The 18,048-nt window shown below is 40.6% G+C and overlaps 1 long non-coding RNA gene across 1 annotated transcript; it reads left to right on the top strand.

The window, feature by feature from the left end:
- Positions 1 to 6: 6 nt before the first annotated feature.
- LOC109565163 (uncharacterized) lies at positions 7 to 12,345 on the top strand. The gene is made up of 4 exons (XR_002181625.2): positions 7 to 7,475; positions 7,593 to 7,680; positions 8,020 to 8,111; positions 12,125 to 12,345. It is a non-coding gene; the product is annotated as an uncharacterized lncRNA (long non-coding RNA).
- Positions 12,346 to 18,048: the final 5,703 nt, after the last annotated feature.

Raw genomic sequence — 18,048 nt, 5'->3', positions numbered from 1 at the left:
GTCTCTGGTCTGTGACAGAGAAGGGTCTTTGCTCTATGACAATTTGTTTGCTTTTAATTTTTTTTGGAGTATAGTTGATTTACAGGGTTGTGTTGGTTTCAGGTGTACAGCAAAGTGAATCAGTTATACATATGTCCATTCTTTTTTAGATCCTTTTCCCATATATGCCATTATAGGGTACTGAGCAGAGTTGCCTGTGCTATGCACTTGGTCCTTACCACTTACCTATTTTATATATAGTAGTTTATATATGTCAGTCCTGACAATTTATCCCTCCCTTCTTTCCCCTGGAAACTCTGTTTGTTTTCTATATCTGTAAGACATTTCTGTTTTGTAAGTAAGTTCATTTATATTCTTTTTTTTTTTTTTGGTTCCACATATAAGCGATATCATATGAGATTTGTCTTTGTCTGACTTACTTCACTCAGTATGACAATCTGTAGATTCATCCATGTTGCTGAAAATGGCGTCATTTTGTGCTTTTTTATGGCTACCATGACAGCTCTGAGGAGTACTGGTTGAGTATTTTGTAGATTGTCCCTCAAATTGAATTGGTCATATGTTGTCCTCATGATTAGACTGGAGTTATGGGGTTTTTGGAAGCACGCCACAAAGGTGACGTTCCCTTCTCATCACACTGTATCAGCAGGTGAATGATATTCCCATGTTATCACTGGTGAGGCTAACCATGATCATTTGGTGAAGAAGGGTATTTGCCAGGTTTCTCCACTGTAACGTTAGTATTTTTCCTTTCTATTCTCTGTTCTTTGGAAGTGAGTCACTAGGACCGGCCTGGAAGGGAAGAAAGGTTTTATGTTCATACAGTATTTGGAATTCTTTCGTTAGGGAGATTTATCTCTTGAGTTCAGTTCAGTTCAGTCGCTCAGTCGTGTCCGACTCTTTGCGACCCCATAAACTGCAGCACGCCAGGCCTCCCTGTCCATCACCAACTCCCAGAATCCACCCAAACCCATGTCCATTGTGTTGGTGATGCCATCCAACCATCTCATCCTCTGTCGTCACCTTCTCCTCCTGCCCTCAATCTTTCCCAGCATCAGGGTCTTTTCAAATGAGTCAGGTCTTCACGTCAGGTGGCCAAAGTATTGGAGTTTCAGCTTCAACATCAGTCCCTCCAATGAACACCCAGGACTGATCTCCTTTAGGATGGACTGGTTGGATCTCCTTGCAGTCCAAGGGACTCTCAAGAGTCTTCTCCAACACCACAGTTCAAAAGCATCAATTCTTCAGTGCTCAGCTTTCTTTATAGTCCCAACTCTCACATCCATCCATGACTACTGGAAAAACCATAGCCTTGACTAGACAGACCTTTGTTGACAAAGTAATGTCTCTGCTATTTAATATGCTGTCTAGGTTGGTCATAACTTTCCTTCCAAGAAGCAAGCGTCTTTTAATTTAATGTCTGCATTCACCATCCACAGTGATTTTGGAGCCCAGAAAAATAAAGTCAGCCACTGTTTTCACTGTTATCGCATCTATTTGTTTGTCTAGTCAAGGTTATGGTTTTTCCTGTGGTCATGTATGGATGTGAGAGTTGGACTGTGAAGAAGGCTGAGTGCCGAAGAATTGATGCTTTTGAACTGTGGTGTTGCAGAAGACTCTTGAGAGTCCCTTGGACTGCAAGGAGATCCAACCAGTCCGTTCTGAAGGAGATCAGCCCTGGGATTTCTTTGGCAGGAATGATGCTAAAGCTGAAACTCCAGTACTTTGGCCACCTCATGCGAAGAGTTGACTCATTGGAAAAGACTGATGCTGGGAGGGATTGGGGGCAAGAGGAGAAGGGGACGACAGAGGATGAGATGGCTGATGGCATCACTGACCCGATGGACATGAGTCTGGGTGAACTCCGGGAGTTGGTGATGGACAGGGAGGCCTGGCGTGCTGTGATTCATGGGGTCGCAAAGAGTTGGACACGACTGAGCGACTGATCTGATCTGATGGGACCAGATGCCATGATCTTAGTTTTCTGAATGTTGAGCTTTAAGCCAACTTTCACTGTCCTCTTTCACTTTCATCAAGAAGCTCTTTAATTCTTCTTCACTTTCTGCCATAAGCGTGGTGTCATCTGCATATCTGAGGTTACTGATATTTCTCCCGGTAATCTTGATTCCAGCTTGTGCTTCTTCCAGCCCAGCGTTTCTCATGATGTACTCTGCATAGAAGTTAAATAAGCAGGGTGACAATATACAGCCTTGATGTACTCCTTTTCCTATTTGGAACCAGTTTGTTGTTTCATGTCCAGTCCTAACTGTTGCTTCCTGACCTGCATACAGGTTTCTCAAGAGGCAGGTCAGGTGGTCTGGTATTCCCATCTCTTTCAGAATTTTCCAGTTTATTGTGATCCACACAGTCAAAGGCTTTGGCATAGTCAATAAAGCAGAAATAGATGTTTTTCTGGAACTCTCTTGCTTTTTTGATGATCCATCTCTTATCCTCCCTTTATTTGTGGAGACTTTGGTTTAATAGATAATAGCAATTCCTTGAATTTGTGGGAAGCTAAACTAAATTATAATTGTATAAGATAGTAAGCTTGGACAGATTAAAAAATAAGCATATGGTGTTAAAATATGAATTTAAGTGGTAAACACCTTTTTTGGGGGGTACCACCATGGCTACCCTAGTGGTTCAGCTGGCAAAGCATCTGCCTGCAATGCAGGAGACCCAGGTTTGATCCCTGGGTCAGGAAGATCCTTTGGAGAAAGAAATGGCAACCTACTGCAGTATGCTTGCCTGGGAAATCCCATGGACAGAGGAGTCTGGTGGGCTACAGTCCATGGGGTCGCAAAGAGTTGGATGTGACTTAATGACTAACATTTTCACCATGGCTGAGAGGATTCACATCAGTAAACTTTCCAGATAACTGAAATGCATTTCTTTAATCAATAAGAGGGTTTTTTTTTTAAATATATAAACTTCTCCCATTTTTCCGGCTGTCTTTCCAAGATGTATGTATGCTTTTATCTTCTAGAACAGAATATGCTGAACACAAATATAATGTTGTTACAAAGATTGATCATTATACTGAAATTCACTGTGATGATGATGGTTAAACTTGACCTCTAAAGTTTTTTTCCAATGCAAGTTTAACAACTATCAGACAAAATTGATGCTGCTTTGTCCCCAAATAACCAAAGACTTCTTGTTTTAAACCTGAGGTTTTTACCTTCAGCTGGGGTATAGCGGTGTCAGCCTTACTTCTAGACTGGAAGGAAGCAACAGGTGTTCACACAAAAGCATGCAGGACAGCTCATACAAATCCCTCGGGGAGGTGCTGAAAAGCCAGACTCTGATTCACGCCTGAGATTCTTCATGTCTAACAACCTTCCAGGTGGTGCCGGTGCTGCTGGTCCATAGATCGCTCTTTGAGTGGCAAGGACCCAGGGAACTCTGCTCACCAGACTGTGCAGTCTGGCTGTTGGCAAGGCTTTAGGAGGCCAGGAAGTTCCTGGCACAGAGCAGAGCTGCAAAGAGCTTTGACTAGACATGGATCATTCATAAAGTACAGACAGAGCTTAGAAAAAGAAGGAGCTAGGTGACAAAAATAAATCACTCATTCTTCTAAAATAATCCAAAGGAAGGAAAGAGAATTCTCTTCCTTAAGAGAGGTGTTAATACTTTAGAGACAAATATTTTCTGGTCTCTGTGGTTCCTTTGATGTTGAAAAGAAGTACTTAGGCCACATGAAAAAATAATAAGCTAATGTTACATAAAGATCAGTTTTGTGGAGAGAGGTCCACTTCTACAGCATGAGACTTCTTATCCTAAAATTACACTTGAGAATTTTAGGATGGCACTAATGTGCATTTTGGCTCAGACGGTAAAATGTCTGCCTGCAGTGCTGGAGACCCAGGCTTGATCCCTGGGTTGGGAAGATCCCTGGGAGAAGGAAATGGCAACCCACTCCAGTATTCTTGCCTGGATAATTTCATGGACCGAGGAGCCTGGTAGGCTACAGTCCATGGGATCCCAGAGAGTCGGACACGACTGAGTGACTTCACTTCTTTCACTTTCAATGTGCATTTTATATGATTGCTTCTATTATTCTCTTACAAACAAAGGTTGGTTTGTCCTTCAAGATCCAAGCCCCCACAGCCAAACCCCTAGCTGTTTTCAAGTTAAGCTAATATGACATATGGAATCTATTTATTTAAATCTAAAATCATTCCTCACTATCCAAAGAGGGTTGGCTCCAGGACTCCTATGGATACCGAATCCATGGCTGCTCAAGTCCATTATATAAAATGATACACATCCTCCAGTATACTTTCAAACGTCTCTAGATTACTTATAATACTTACTACAATGTATATGCTTTGTGTGTAGCTGTAAATGTTAAAGCTATGTAAATACCCTCCTTCATTTGGTGGGAATGTAACTTGGTACAGCCATTATGGAGAACAGTATGGGAGTTCCTTAAAAAAAAACAAAAATAGAGCTACCATAAGACCCAACAATTCCACTCCTAGGCATATATCCTGAGAAAACCGAAATTTGAAAAGATGCACGCACCCTAAATGTCATTGCAGCACTTTTTACAATAGCCCAGGATGCTAATAAAGTAATGCTCAAAATTCTCCAAGCCACGCTTCAGCAATACGTGAACCGTGAATTTCCAGGTATTCAAGCTGGTTTTAGAAAAGCAGAAGAACCAGAGATCAAATTGCCAACATCTGCTGGATCACGGAAAAAGCAAGAGAGTTCCAGAAAAACATCTATTTCTGCTTTACTGACTATGCCAAAACCTTTAACTGTGTGGATCACAATAAACTGTGGAAAATTCTGAAAGAGATGGGAATACCAGACCACCTTACCTGCCTCTTGAGAAACCTGTATGCAGGTCAGGAAGCAACAGTTAGAACTGGACATGAAACAGCAGACTGGTTCCAAATAGGAAAAGGAGTACGTTAGGCTGTATATTGTCACCCTGCTTATTTAACTTCTATGCAGAGTACATCATGAGAAACGCTGGGCTGGAAGAAGCACAAGCTGGAATCAAGATCACTGGGAGAAATATCAATAACCCCAGATATGCAGATGACACCACCCTTATGGCAGAAAGTGAAGTAAAACTAAAGAGCCTCTTGATGAAAGTGAAAGAGGAGAGTGAAAAAGTTGGCTTAAAGCTCAACATTCAGAAAACTAAGATCATGGCATCCGGTCCCATCACTTCATTGCAAATAGATGGGGTAACAGTGGAAACAGTGAGAGACTTTATTTTTGTGGGCTCCAAAATCACTGCAGATGGTGACTGCAGCCATGAAATTAAAAGATGCTTACTCCTTGGAATGAAAGTTATGACCAACCTAGACAGCATATTAAAAAGCAGAGACATTACTTTGTCAACAAAGGTCCGTCTAGGCAAGGCTTTGGTTTTTCCAGTAGTCATGTATGGATGTGAGAGCTGGACTATAAAGAAAGCTGAGTGCTGAAGAATTGATGCTTTTGAACTGTGGTGTTGGAGAAGACTCTTGAGAGTCCCTTGGACTGCAAGGAGATCCAACCAGTTCATCCTAAAGGAGATCAGTCCTGGGTGCTCATTGGAAGGATTGATGTTGAAGCTGAAACTCTAATACTTTGGCCACCTGATGTGAAGACCTGACTTATTTGAAAAGACCCTGATGCTGGGAAAGATTGAAGGCAGGAGAAGAGGAAGATAGAGGATGAGATGGCTGGATGGCATCAGTGACTCAATGGACATGAGTTTGGGTAGACTCCAGGAGTTGGTGATGGACAGGGAGGCCTGGCATGCTGTGGTTCATGGGGTCAGAAAGAGTGGGACATGACTGAGCGACTGAACTGAACTGAGGACATGGAAGCAACCTAAACGTCCAATGACAGAGGAATGGAGAAAGAAGATGCAGTACATGTGTAGAATAGAATCTGCTGCTGCTGCTAAGTTGCTTCAGCCATGTCTGACTCTGTGGGACCCCATAGACGGCAGCCCACCAGGCTCCCCCGTCCCTGGGATTCTCCAGGCAAGAACACTAGAGTGGGTTGCCATTTCCTTCTCCAGTGCATGAAAGTGAAAAGTGAAAGTGAAAGTGAAGTTGCTCAGTCGTATCCAACTCTTAGCGACCCCATGGACTGCAGCCTACCAGGCTCCTCCATCCATGGGATTTTTCCAGGCAAGAGTACTGGAGTGGGGTGCCATTGCCTTCTCCGAACATATATACACTACTATTTATAAAATAGATAACTAATGAGAACCTACTGTATGGTACAGGGAACTCTCCTCAGTGCTATGTGGTGACCTCAATGGGAAGGAAACATAAGAGTGCGTATATGTATATGTATAACTGACTCATTTTTCTGCACAACAGAAACTAACACAACATTGCAAAGCAATTATACTCCAATAAAAATTAGCTTTACAAACCATGTAAATAGATACCAGAGTGCACAAAAATTCAAGTTTCACTTTCTGAAACTTTCTGTAATTTTTTTCTAAATATTTTTGATCATGGTTGAATCCACAGATGCAGAACCTGGGGATACAGAGGGATGACTGTGCAATGAAATTATGATTCCTGAATGAAATGTCTTTATTAGGGAAACTAATGAAGGATTTCTTTCTTTTTTAAATTTATTTATTTTATTTTTGATTGTGCTGGGTCTTCATTGCTGTGCACGGGCTTTTCTCTAGTTGCAGCAAGTGGGGGCTTCTCTTTGCTGTGGCATCTGGTTGCGGAGCATGGGCTCTAGGCACATGGGTTTCAGCAATTGCAGTGTGTGGGCTCGGTAATTGTGGAGCACCGTTTTAGTTGCTCCATGGCATGTGGAGTCTTCCCTGATCAGGGATCAAACTTGTGTACCCTGCATTGGCGGGCAGATTCTCATACCACCAGAGAAGTCCATGAAGAGTTTCTTGACTGTGAGAAAGCTTTCACATCATCACATGCATTACAGCAAGCTCTCGGAAATAGTTCTGGTCAGAAATGCAGTACTGAGGGGAAAACATTGCAGACGGATCTGGAGACCTGAATTCTAGCCCCTGCTCAACCAGTAACCATTTGGATAACGTTTACCACTTGGGCAAGTCACTTAGCTTCTCTAGGCCTAACTGTATAAACTAGATGACCTCAGGATTTATTTCAAGCCCTCGTTTTTCACCACTCCATTCCCATATCTCAGAAAGATGTTTTGCATACATTTCAAAATAATACTTATCCCTGTTTATAGTGTCATTAATAAAGATGATTCTGCCAACTTGTGCTTAACCCTTGAGCAAGTAGAAATTGAATGTTATGTCAAATAAATATCAGAGGAAAAAATAGCTGAGATTTGACCTCATTTTTTGAGTAGATATGTTTGTGGTTGTCAGCTAGCTAAGCCACTAATTTAGTTAATATTATACAGAGTTATTGCTAAACTCTCCTTTCCCCCAGATAATGACTAAAAATCAAAGTTTATGTCATGGGTTATTACAAGTTGGTAAAACTCTGAATTCATCGTACCAGGTAACAAATATCATATTAGAGTTAATTTTATTTATTTATTTAAAAAATTTTGGCCATACCACCTGGCATTTGGGATTTTAGTTCCCTGACTAGAGTTTGACCCCATTCCCCCTGCAGTGGAAGCACGGAGACCACTGGACTGCCAGGGAAGACCCCGGAGTTGATTTTAGATGGAAAAATGACTCTAGCATCATTGACTGAAAAGGTAAAGAACAAAAGTGCTGACTGCTGCCTGAAAAAATTTAGCTTGGTAAATGTATATCTGAAACAGTGGCAGGCACTATGGCAGGATGAGATGCAGTCAGCATAGCAGTGAGAACATGGGCTGCAGAGCTGTATATTCAGATCTGAAGTCTGACTCTACTACTTGCTGGCGGTATGACTTTGTAAAGTTGCTTAAACCCTCCAGATGTCAGCTTTTTTGAATGTGACAGGAATAATACTAGTACATAACTCATAGAGTTGTTAGGATGATTAAATAATACTTGTAAAGCACTTAAAACACTACTCATTACATGTTCTCTGTTGTTACTGTTATTAATAGGAACTGAGATGGGAAGAGGGAGAACTAGTCAAGACAGGAAGGCAAGCGTGGTCACACTAAGAAAAAGATGCTGAGAGCAAGTTCAGAAATGGGTAAGATAGTAGTACTTTCCATGTCTACTTCCTACATTGATTGTTCTCTGGATGTGACTACAATACTCTTGTATATAACTCTTCACTCTCTGCATGTGGTGGGTAATATTTCAAAGTGATTTCATACATACCTCATTTGATTATCAGCAATCTAGGGAGGTAAAATCTCTTACCCAATCTAGCAAATACCGCTGACTCCCACAGAATGCGCATAAGGCAAGCCCAGGACAGTGCATTAGAGTGCATGAGCACAGTGCCAGAGAGCACAGCAGAGCTCAGCAGGCCGTCTCCTATCTGGACGCTCAGAAGTGTTGCTGGGCTCTTTATATGCACCGGAGATGTAATGTGGGGTTGTTTTCTTTCCCAAGATGACCTTATTGTACATTTCTTGAAAGCATTATGTTTGATCATCCTCATAGCTTCACATCTACCACCTGTACGTCATGTTTGTTGGTAATAATAGTAAGCATATTTTGCATGCTTCACCCAGACTTGCACTTCCTTGTGGCTCAGCTGGTAAAGAATCTGCCTGAAATGCAGGAGACCTGGGTTCAATCCCTGGGTTGTGAAGATCCCCTGGAGAAGAGAAAGGCTACCCACTCCAGTATTCTTGCCTGGAGAATTCCATGTCAGTCCATGGGGTCTCAAAGAGTCGGACACGACTGAGCAACTTTCACTTCACTTCACTACACGGCTGATCGACTTTCACTTTGTGACTTTCACGTCACTTCACCGGCCTTAATTCACTTCACTTCACCGGCCTTAATTTTGTATCAGAAAGTAGCCATTTAAAGCATTTTCTTTGCTTAACTCTGGGAGGTACTTGTATTGCTGCATCTTATGTTGTTTGTTTTTGCTATGATAGCAAAGCAATACCCTATGAAACAGTGCCACAAAAATATTTCACATAGAGTTAGGGAAGACCCATAGAAATGGTCTATATGGTGACGATAGAACATAATCTCTGGCTGAGTAACAGGAAATGTGTCATAGAAGTTATTGGCTTATTATAAATTAAGACAATAATTAACATTGACCACTTTCTGTGTGCCTGGCAATATGCCAGGTGTTTTATGTGAATATAACCCACATGATATTGCAGTATGCCCAGCATGTGGCAAACAGTAGGAGTTTAATAGATATTTGTTGAGTAAATAAATCTATGGGATAGGAATTACTTTTATCCACTTTATAAATGATGAAAATCAGGTTTAGAATTTTAAGCTTAGCCTAAGATCACATAACTATTAAGTAACTAGTGAACCTAGTTGGTCAACCGAAATTTGATTGTAGCATAACATAATGTAGTGGTTCAGCGTGGGAATTCTGGAGCCAGCCAGACCACCTAGTTTCGAATCCTAGCTCTGCCACTTGCAAACTGTATGACCTTGGGGAAGTTACCTGGCCTTTTTGTGCCTCAGTTCCTTCATCTGTAAATTAGAAATAGTAATTCCAACCTTCCAACGTCATTGAGGTGATTAAATGAGATCGTACATGTAAAGCACTTAGAACTGTGCCTGGCATTCTCTAAATATAACTATCACTGTTCAGTAGAGTCTTATATTACATACCAGTAGAGCTTTCTACTTTTCAAAGAAAAATTTTTATATTATCATAATATCCTTATAAGGTACTCAATAATCACTATAATTAATATAATAGTATCTTATGCAGTATAACCTATAAAAATATTGAGTCACTATGTTGTACACCAAAACTATTGTAAGTCAACTATACTTCAATTTCAAAAATAATAGTATCTCACTTAATCCTCACAATAGTCCATTTTATAGATTACAAGAATCAGGCTCAGAAAGATTAAATGGATTGCTAAAGATCACAAAGCAACTAGTTAGGCCCTGTTGGGAAAAGATAGAATGAAAGATTAAAGATAACACACAGTGTCAACTCTTAGAATAACTTTTAAGAAGGGAGTAGAGGGAAGACAGATAGGAAAACAACTAGCTCATTCAAGGCATAATGAAGCCATGTACTAAACGGGGTTCAGGTTACATGTTGAGGAAAGCCAAAAGAAGAATTGACGAATTCTGTCTGGAGGTAGTATGTTTGCCTAGAATCCATCCCAATGGCACCAAAGCAGATCACTGTTTTCATGGCAATGAAACATATTGCATCTGTTTGAAGTCAAAAAAGTTTGAAGGTCTTGGAGTAGCAGATAAACATGGAAAGGAGTTTCCCAAAGAAAAAAATGCCTAAGCATTCATAATCACTCCCACACATTTGGGGATGTGGGAAGGAAACAGTGACCTTCATTTTAACGGACAAATTAAGTATTCAGTACCAAGGATAATGTGAACAGTATAGAAAATGAATCGACATGGCCTGAGCCATGTGGAAATTATGTGAAAATAAGTAACTATATAGACGACAGACTGTTTCATACACCTGGGTGCGAATCTTGGGAAAACCTAGAAGCCACAGTTGAGAACACGTCAAACTCAAATCTTGGGGCCTCTTTGGTTCTAGACTCCCTCTAGTGGTTCAACATTGGTGCTGTAATTGGTACGCTTCAGTTGATAGAATCCACCAAATTTGGGATCATATTAAAAGCAAATAAGCAGGGAATTCCCTGGTGGTCCAGTGGCCAAGACTCCACACTCCCAATGCAAGGGACCTGGGTTCCATCTCCATCCCTGGTCAGGAAAGTAGATCTGGCATGCCACAACTAAGAACTCGCCTGCTGCAGCTAAGTGTCCTGCCCGCCACAGTGAAGACTGGAGATCTTCACTGAGTGCTGCAACTGAGGCCAGTGCAGCCGAATAAATCAATAAAAGCAAATAAGCAAAAGAACCACACAACTCTTACTAAAATGGTTTCTCACACACACAAAAAAACTATTTTGTTGAATGGTATAATTTCAACTATTGAGGTAGTGGGAATAATAGGGTTGCAAAGGGTCTGATCTAAAAAGGAACACAGTGGATATCACAGGCTAACTGGAAAAGCCAGTTTTAGTTCTTCTGATGTGTGGGTAAGAGCTGAAGGTCAAGGAACAGGGTTCCTGTATGCTTTTGTTTGCAAACTAAGGTGAGAACTCAACTTTTTAGGGATAAAGAGAAGTGGATATTTTCTAGGTATGTGGATCCTACAGGGTCAGACAACTCTAGCTTGGCCTTGTATAAAGTCAACCTTTAGACTAACCCAAAGAAATACATAGTTTCTTTCATACCGTATTCCTAATTTTGCAGCCTCTACATCTGTATTAAACCAAATTCAGAAAATTCTAAGAGTGATATAACTTTGTTTCCCTGCATTGGCTTTGGTTATGCCCTTTGGCTATGTCTTTAAAAAGTCTCCTACTTCTCCTACATGACCGCATGAGGAGGAAGACTTCTGTGTTTCCCTTCCTGCCAGTTCTGCATTATAGATACACATAAATCTGCCAACTCTTTAATATGACAGCCCTTTACATACTTAAGAGTGTTATCATGTCCTCATTAAGTCTTCTTTCCCTTTTTTGGATTTCCAAAGCTTTTTGGAACCAGAATAAGGGAACCTCTGTGAGGTACAGCTATCATGATTGAATAAATTACTGGGCATTTGTTCACACTTTCAGAGGTAAAAACACTGGCTTAAAAAAATATGTATTGAATACAGTCGACTTACAATGTTGTGTTACGTTTAGGTGCACAGTGAAGTGAATGAGTCACATATGTACATATATCCATTTCTTTTTTCAGATTTTTCCCCATATAGGTTATTACAGAATATTGAGCAGAGTTCCCTGTGCTATTCAGCAGGTTCTTGTTAGTTATCTATTTTGTATATAGTAGTGTAGTAGTGTGCATATTATGTTAATCCCAATCTCCTAGGTTATCTTCTCCCATCCCTTTCGCCTTTGGTAACCATAAATTTGCTATGTCTGCAAGTCTATTTCTGTTTTGTAAATAAGTTCATTTTTATCCTTTTTTAAGATTCCACATGTAAATGATATCATATATTTGCCTAAGTTCATCCATGTTGCTTCAAAATACAATGGCTTTTTATTTCAGAAAATACAAAGCTGTTCTTCAGGATAGAAAGCCCAGAGATGAATCCATGCGCCAGTGGACACCTAATTTATGACAAAGGCAGCAAGAATATACAATGGAGAAAAGACAGCCTCTTCAATAAGTGGTGCTGGGAAAACTGGACAGCTACATGTAAAAAAATGAAATTAGAACATTCCCTAACACCATATACAAAAATAAACTCAGAATGGATTAAAAACCTACATGTAAGACCAGACACTATAAAATTCTTAGATGAAAACATAGGCAGAACACTCTTTGACATAAATTACAGCAAAATCTTTTTTGACTGACCTCCTAGAGTAATGAGAATGAAAGCAAAAATAAACAAATAGGACATAATTAAACTTAAAAGCTTTTGCACAGCAAAGGAAACCATAAATCTGACAAAGAAACAGCCCTCAGAATGGGATAAAATAATAGCAAATGAAGCAACTGACAAAGGATTAATTTCTAAAACATACAAACAGCTCATATAGCTCAACGTAAAAAAATCCAATAAAAAAATGGGCAAAAGACCTGAATATATACTTGTCAAAGGAGACACAGAGATGGTCAACAAATACATGAAAAGATGCTCAACATTACTAATTACTAGAGAAATGCAAGTCAAAACTACAATGAGGTATCACCTCACACTGATCAGAATGTCTATCATCAAAAAATCCACAAACAATAAATTCTGGAGAGGGTGTGGAGAAAACGGAACCCTCATACTCTGTTGGTGGGACTGTAAATTGATATAGTCACTATGGAGAATAGTATGGAGGTTCCTTAAAAAACTAAAAATAGGTATAACCCAGCAATTCCAATTCTGGGTGTATACCCAGAGAAAACCATAATTCAAAAAGACACATGCACCCCAATGTTCAATGCAGAACTGTTTACAATAGTCGACACAGAAGCAACCTAAATGTTCATCAATAGAGAAGTGGATAAAGAAGGTGTGGTACATATATACAATGGGATATTCCCTGGTCATAAAAATAAATGAAATTGGGCCATTTGTAGAAATGTGGATGGATTTAGAGACTGTCTCACAGAGTGAAGAAAGTCACAGAAAAGTGAATATCATTATTAACTCATATATGTGGAATCTAGAAACATGGTATCAGTTCAGGTCAGTTGCTCAGTTGTGTCTGACGCTTTGCGACCCCATGGACTGCAGCACACCAGGCCTCCCTGTCCATCGCCAACTCCCAGAGTTTACTCAAACTCATGTCCATTGAGTCAGTGATGCCATCCAACCATCTCATCCTTTGTTGTCCCCTTCTCCTCCCACCTTCAATCTTTCCTAACATCAGGGTCTTTTCAAATGAGTCAGCTCTTCCAATCAGGTGGCCAAAGTATTGGAGTTTCAGCTTCAGCATCAGTCCTTACAATGAATATTCAGGACTGATTTCCTTTAGGATTTACTGGTTTGATCTGCTTGCAGTCCAACACCATAGTTCAAAATTCTTCTCCAACACCATAGTTCAAAAGCATCAATTTTTCTACGCTCAGCTTTCTTTAGTCTAATTCTCACATCCATACATGACTACTAGAAAAACCATAGCCTTGACTAGGTGGACATTTGTTGGCAAAGTAACGTCTCTGCTTTTTAATATGCTACCTCAGTTGGTCATAACTTTTCTCCCAAGGGTCTTCTACAACACCATAGTTCAAAAGCATCAATTCTTCGGTGCTCAGCTTTCTTTATAGTCCAACTCTCACATCCATACGTGACTACTAGAAAAACCATAGCCTTGACAAGATGGACCTTTGTTGGCAAAGTAATGTCTCTGCTTTTTAATATATTGTCTAGATTGGCCATAACATTTCTCCCAAGGAGCAAGTGTCTTTTAATTTCATGGCTGCAGTCACCATCTGCGGTGATTTTGGAGCCCCCCCAAAATAAAGTCTGCCACTGTTTCCACTGTTTCTCCATCTATTTGCCATGAAGTGATGGGGCTGGATGCCATGATCTTCGTTTTCTGAATGTTGAGCTTTAAGCCAACTTTTTCACTCTCCTCTTTCACTTTCATCAAGAGGCTTTTTAGTTCCTCTTCACTTTCTGCCATAAGGGTGGTGTCATCTGCATATCTGAGGTTATTGATATTTCTCCCAGCAATCTTGATTCTAGCTTGTGCTTCTTCCAGCCCAGCATTTCTCATGATGTACTCTGCATATAAGTTAAATAAGCAGGGTGACACTATACAGCCTTGACATACTCCTTTTCCTATTTGGAACCAGTCTGTTGTTCCATGTCCAGTTCGAACTGTTGCTTCCTGACCTGCATACAGTTTTCTCAAGAGGCAGATCAGGTGGTCTGGTATTCCCATCTCTTTCAGAATTTTCCACAGTTTATTGTGATCCACACAGTCAACGACTTTGGCATAGTCAATAAGGCAGAAATAGATGTTTTTCTGGAACTCTCTTGCTTTTTCTAGGATCTGTCAATTTGATCTGGTAATTTGATCTCTGGTTCCTCTGCCTTTTCTAAATCAGCTTGAACAACTAGTTTATGGTTCACATACTATTGAAGCCTGGTTTGGAGAATTTTGAGCATTACTTTACTAGCGTGTGAGATGAGTGCAATTGTGCAGTAGTTTGAGCATTCTTTGGCATTGCCTTTCTTTAGGATTGGAATGAAAACTGACCTTTTCCAGTCCTGTGGCCACTGCTGAGTTTTCCAAATTTGCTGGCATATAGAGTGCAGCACTTTCATAGCATCATCTTTTAGGATTTGAAATAGCTCAACTGGAATTCCATCACCTCCACTAGCTTTGTTCATAGTGGTACTTCCTAAGGCCCACTTGACTTTACATTCCAGGATGTCTGGCTCTGGGTGATCAGACCATCATGATTATCTGGGTTGTGAAGATCTTTTTTGTACAGTTTTTCTGTGTATTCTTGCCACCTCTTCTTAATATCTTCTGCTTCTGTTAGGTCCATACCATTTCTGTCCTTTATCGAGCCCATCTTTGCATGAAATGTTCCCTTGGTATCTTTAATTTTCTTGAAGAGATCTCTAGTCTTTCCTATTCTATTATTTTCTTCTATTTTTTTGCACTGATCACTGAGGAAGGATTTCTTATCTCTCCTTGGTCTTCTTTGGAACTCTGCACTTAAATGGGTATACTGGAGATCAGTGGAGAAATAACTCTGAAAGAATGAAGGGATGGAGCCAAAGGAAAAAGAATAGCCAGCTGTGGATGTGACTGGTGATAGAAACAAGGTCCGATGATGTAAAGAGCAATATTGCATAGGAACCTGGAATGTCAGGTCCATGAATCAAGGCAAGTTGGAAGTGGTCAAACAAGAGATGGCAAGAGTGAATGTCGACATTATAGGAATCAGCGAACTGAAATGGACTGGAATGGGTGAACTTAACTCAGATGACCATTATATCTACTACTGCAGGCAGGAATCCCTCAGAAGAAATGGAGTGGCCATCATGGTCAACAAAAGAGTCCGAAATGCAGTACTTGGATGCAATCTCAAAAACGACAGAATGATCTCTGTTAGTTCCAAGGCAAACCATTCAATATCACAGTAATCCAAGTCTATGCCCCAACCAGTAACACTGAAGAAGCTGAAGTTGAACGGTTCTATGAAGACCTACAAGACCTTTTAGAACTAACACCCCCCAAAAAAGATGTCCTTTTCATTATAGGTGACTGGAATGCAAAAGTAGGAAGTCAAGAAACACCTGAAGTAACAGGCAAATTTGGCCTTGGAATACAGAATGAAGCAGGGCAAAGACTAATAGAGTTTTGCCGAGAAAATGCACTGGTCATAACAAACACCCTCTTCCAACAACACAAGAGAAGACTCTAAACATGGACATCACCAGATGGTCAACACCGAAATCAGATTGATTATATTCTTTGCAGCCAAAGATGGAGAAGCTCTATACAGTCAGCCAAAACAAGACCAGAAGCTGACTGTGGCTCAGACCATGAACTCATTGCCAAATTCAGACTTAAATTGAAGAAAGTAGGGAAAACCACTAGACCATTCAGGTATGACCTGAATCAAATCCCTTATGCTTATATAGTGGAAGTGAGAAATAGATTTAAGGGCCTAGATATGATAGATAGAGTGCTGATGAGCTATGGAATGAGGTTCGTGACATTGTACAGGAGACAGGGATCAAGACCATCCCCAGGGAAAAGAAATTCACGAAAGCAAAATGGCTGTCTGAGGAGGCCTTACAAATAGCTGTGAAAAGAAGAGAAGCGAAAAGCAAAGGAGAAAAGCAAAGATATAAACATCTGAATGCAGAGTTCCAAAGAATAGCAAGAAGAGATAAGAAAGCCTTCCTCAGCCATCTATGCAAAGAAACAGAGGAAAACAACAGAATGGGAAAGACTAGAGATCTCTCAAGAAAATCAGAGATACCAAAGGAACATTTCATGCAAAGATGGGCTTGATAAAGGACAGAAATGGTTTGGACCTAACAGACGCAGAAGATATTAAGAAGAGATGGCAAGAATACACAGAAAAACTGTACAAAAAAGATCTTCACGACCCAGATAATCACGATGGTGTGATCACTGACCTAGAGCCAGACATCCTGGAATGTGAAGTCAAGTGGGCCTTAGAAAGCATCACTACAAACAAAGCTAGTGGAGGTGATAGAATTCCAGTTAAGCTATTTCAAATCCTGAAAGATGATGCTGTGAAAGTGCTGCACTCAATATGCCAGCAAATTTGGAAAACTCAGCAGTGGCCACAGGGCTGGCAAAGGTCAGTTTTCATTCCAATCCCAAAGAAAGGCAATGCCAAAGAATGCTCAAACTACCGCACAATTGCACTCACCTCACATGCTAGTAAAGTAATGCTCAAAATTCTCCAAGCCAGGCTTCAGCAATATGTGAACCGTGAACTTCCAGATGTTCAAGCTGGTTTTAGAAAAGGCAGAGGAACCAGAGATCAAATTGCTAACATCTGCTGGATCATGGAAAAAGCAAGAGAGTTCCAGAAAAACATCTATTTCTGCTTTATTGACTATGCCAAAGCCTTTGACTGTGTGGATCACAATAAACTGTGGAAAATTCTGAAAGAGATGGGACTACCAGACCACCTGACCTGCCTCTTGAGAAATTTGTATGCAGGTCAGGAATCAACAGTTAGAACTGGACATGGAACAACAGACTGGTTCCAAATAGGAAAAGGAGTATGTCAAGGCTGTATATTGTCACCCTGTTTATTTAACCTATATGCAGAGTACATCATGAGAAACTCTGGGCTGGATGAAGCACAGGCTGTAATCAAGATTGCCGGGAGAAATATCAATAACCTCAGATATGCAGATGACACCACCCTTATGGCAGAAAGTGAAGAGGAACTAAAAAGCCTCTTGATGAAGGTGAAAGTGGAGAGTGAAAAAGTTGGCTTAAAGCTCAACATTCAGAAAACAAAGATCATGGCATCCGGTCCCATCACTTCATGGGAAATAGATGGGGAAACAGTGGAAACAGTGTCAGACTTTGTTTTTCTGGGCTCCAAAATTACTGAAATTAAAAGACGCTTACTCCTTAGAAGGAAAGTTATGACCAACCTAGATAGCATATTCAAAAGCAGAGACATTACTTTGCCAACAAAGGTTCGTCTAGTCAAGGCTATGGTTTTTATTGTGGTCATGTATGGATGTGAGAGTTGTACTGTGAAGAAGGCTGAGCGCCGAAGAATTGATGCTTTTGAACTGTGGTGTTGCAGAAGACTCTTCAGAGTCCCTTGGACTGCAAGGAGATCCAACCAGTCCATTCTGAAGGAGATCAGCCCTGGGATTTCTTTGGAAGGAATGATGCTAAAGCTGAAACTCCAGTACTTTGGCCACCTCATGCGAAGAGTTGACTCATTGGAAAAGACTCTGATGCTGAGAGGGATTGGGGGCAGGAGGAGAAGGGGACGACAGAGGA

The sequence above is a fragment of the Bos indicus genome, chromosome 10 (assembly GCF_029378745.1).
Source record: "Bos indicus isolate NIAB-ARS_2022 breed Sahiwal x Tharparkar chromosome 10, NIAB-ARS_B.indTharparkar_mat_pri_1.0, whole genome shotgun sequence".
In the NCBI taxonomy this organism is placed as follows: Eukaryota; Metazoa; Chordata; class Mammalia; order Artiodactyla; family Bovidae; genus Bos; species Bos indicus.
Note: the sequence above shows the minus strand (reverse complement) of the source record. Positions and strands in the feature narration are given on the sequence as shown.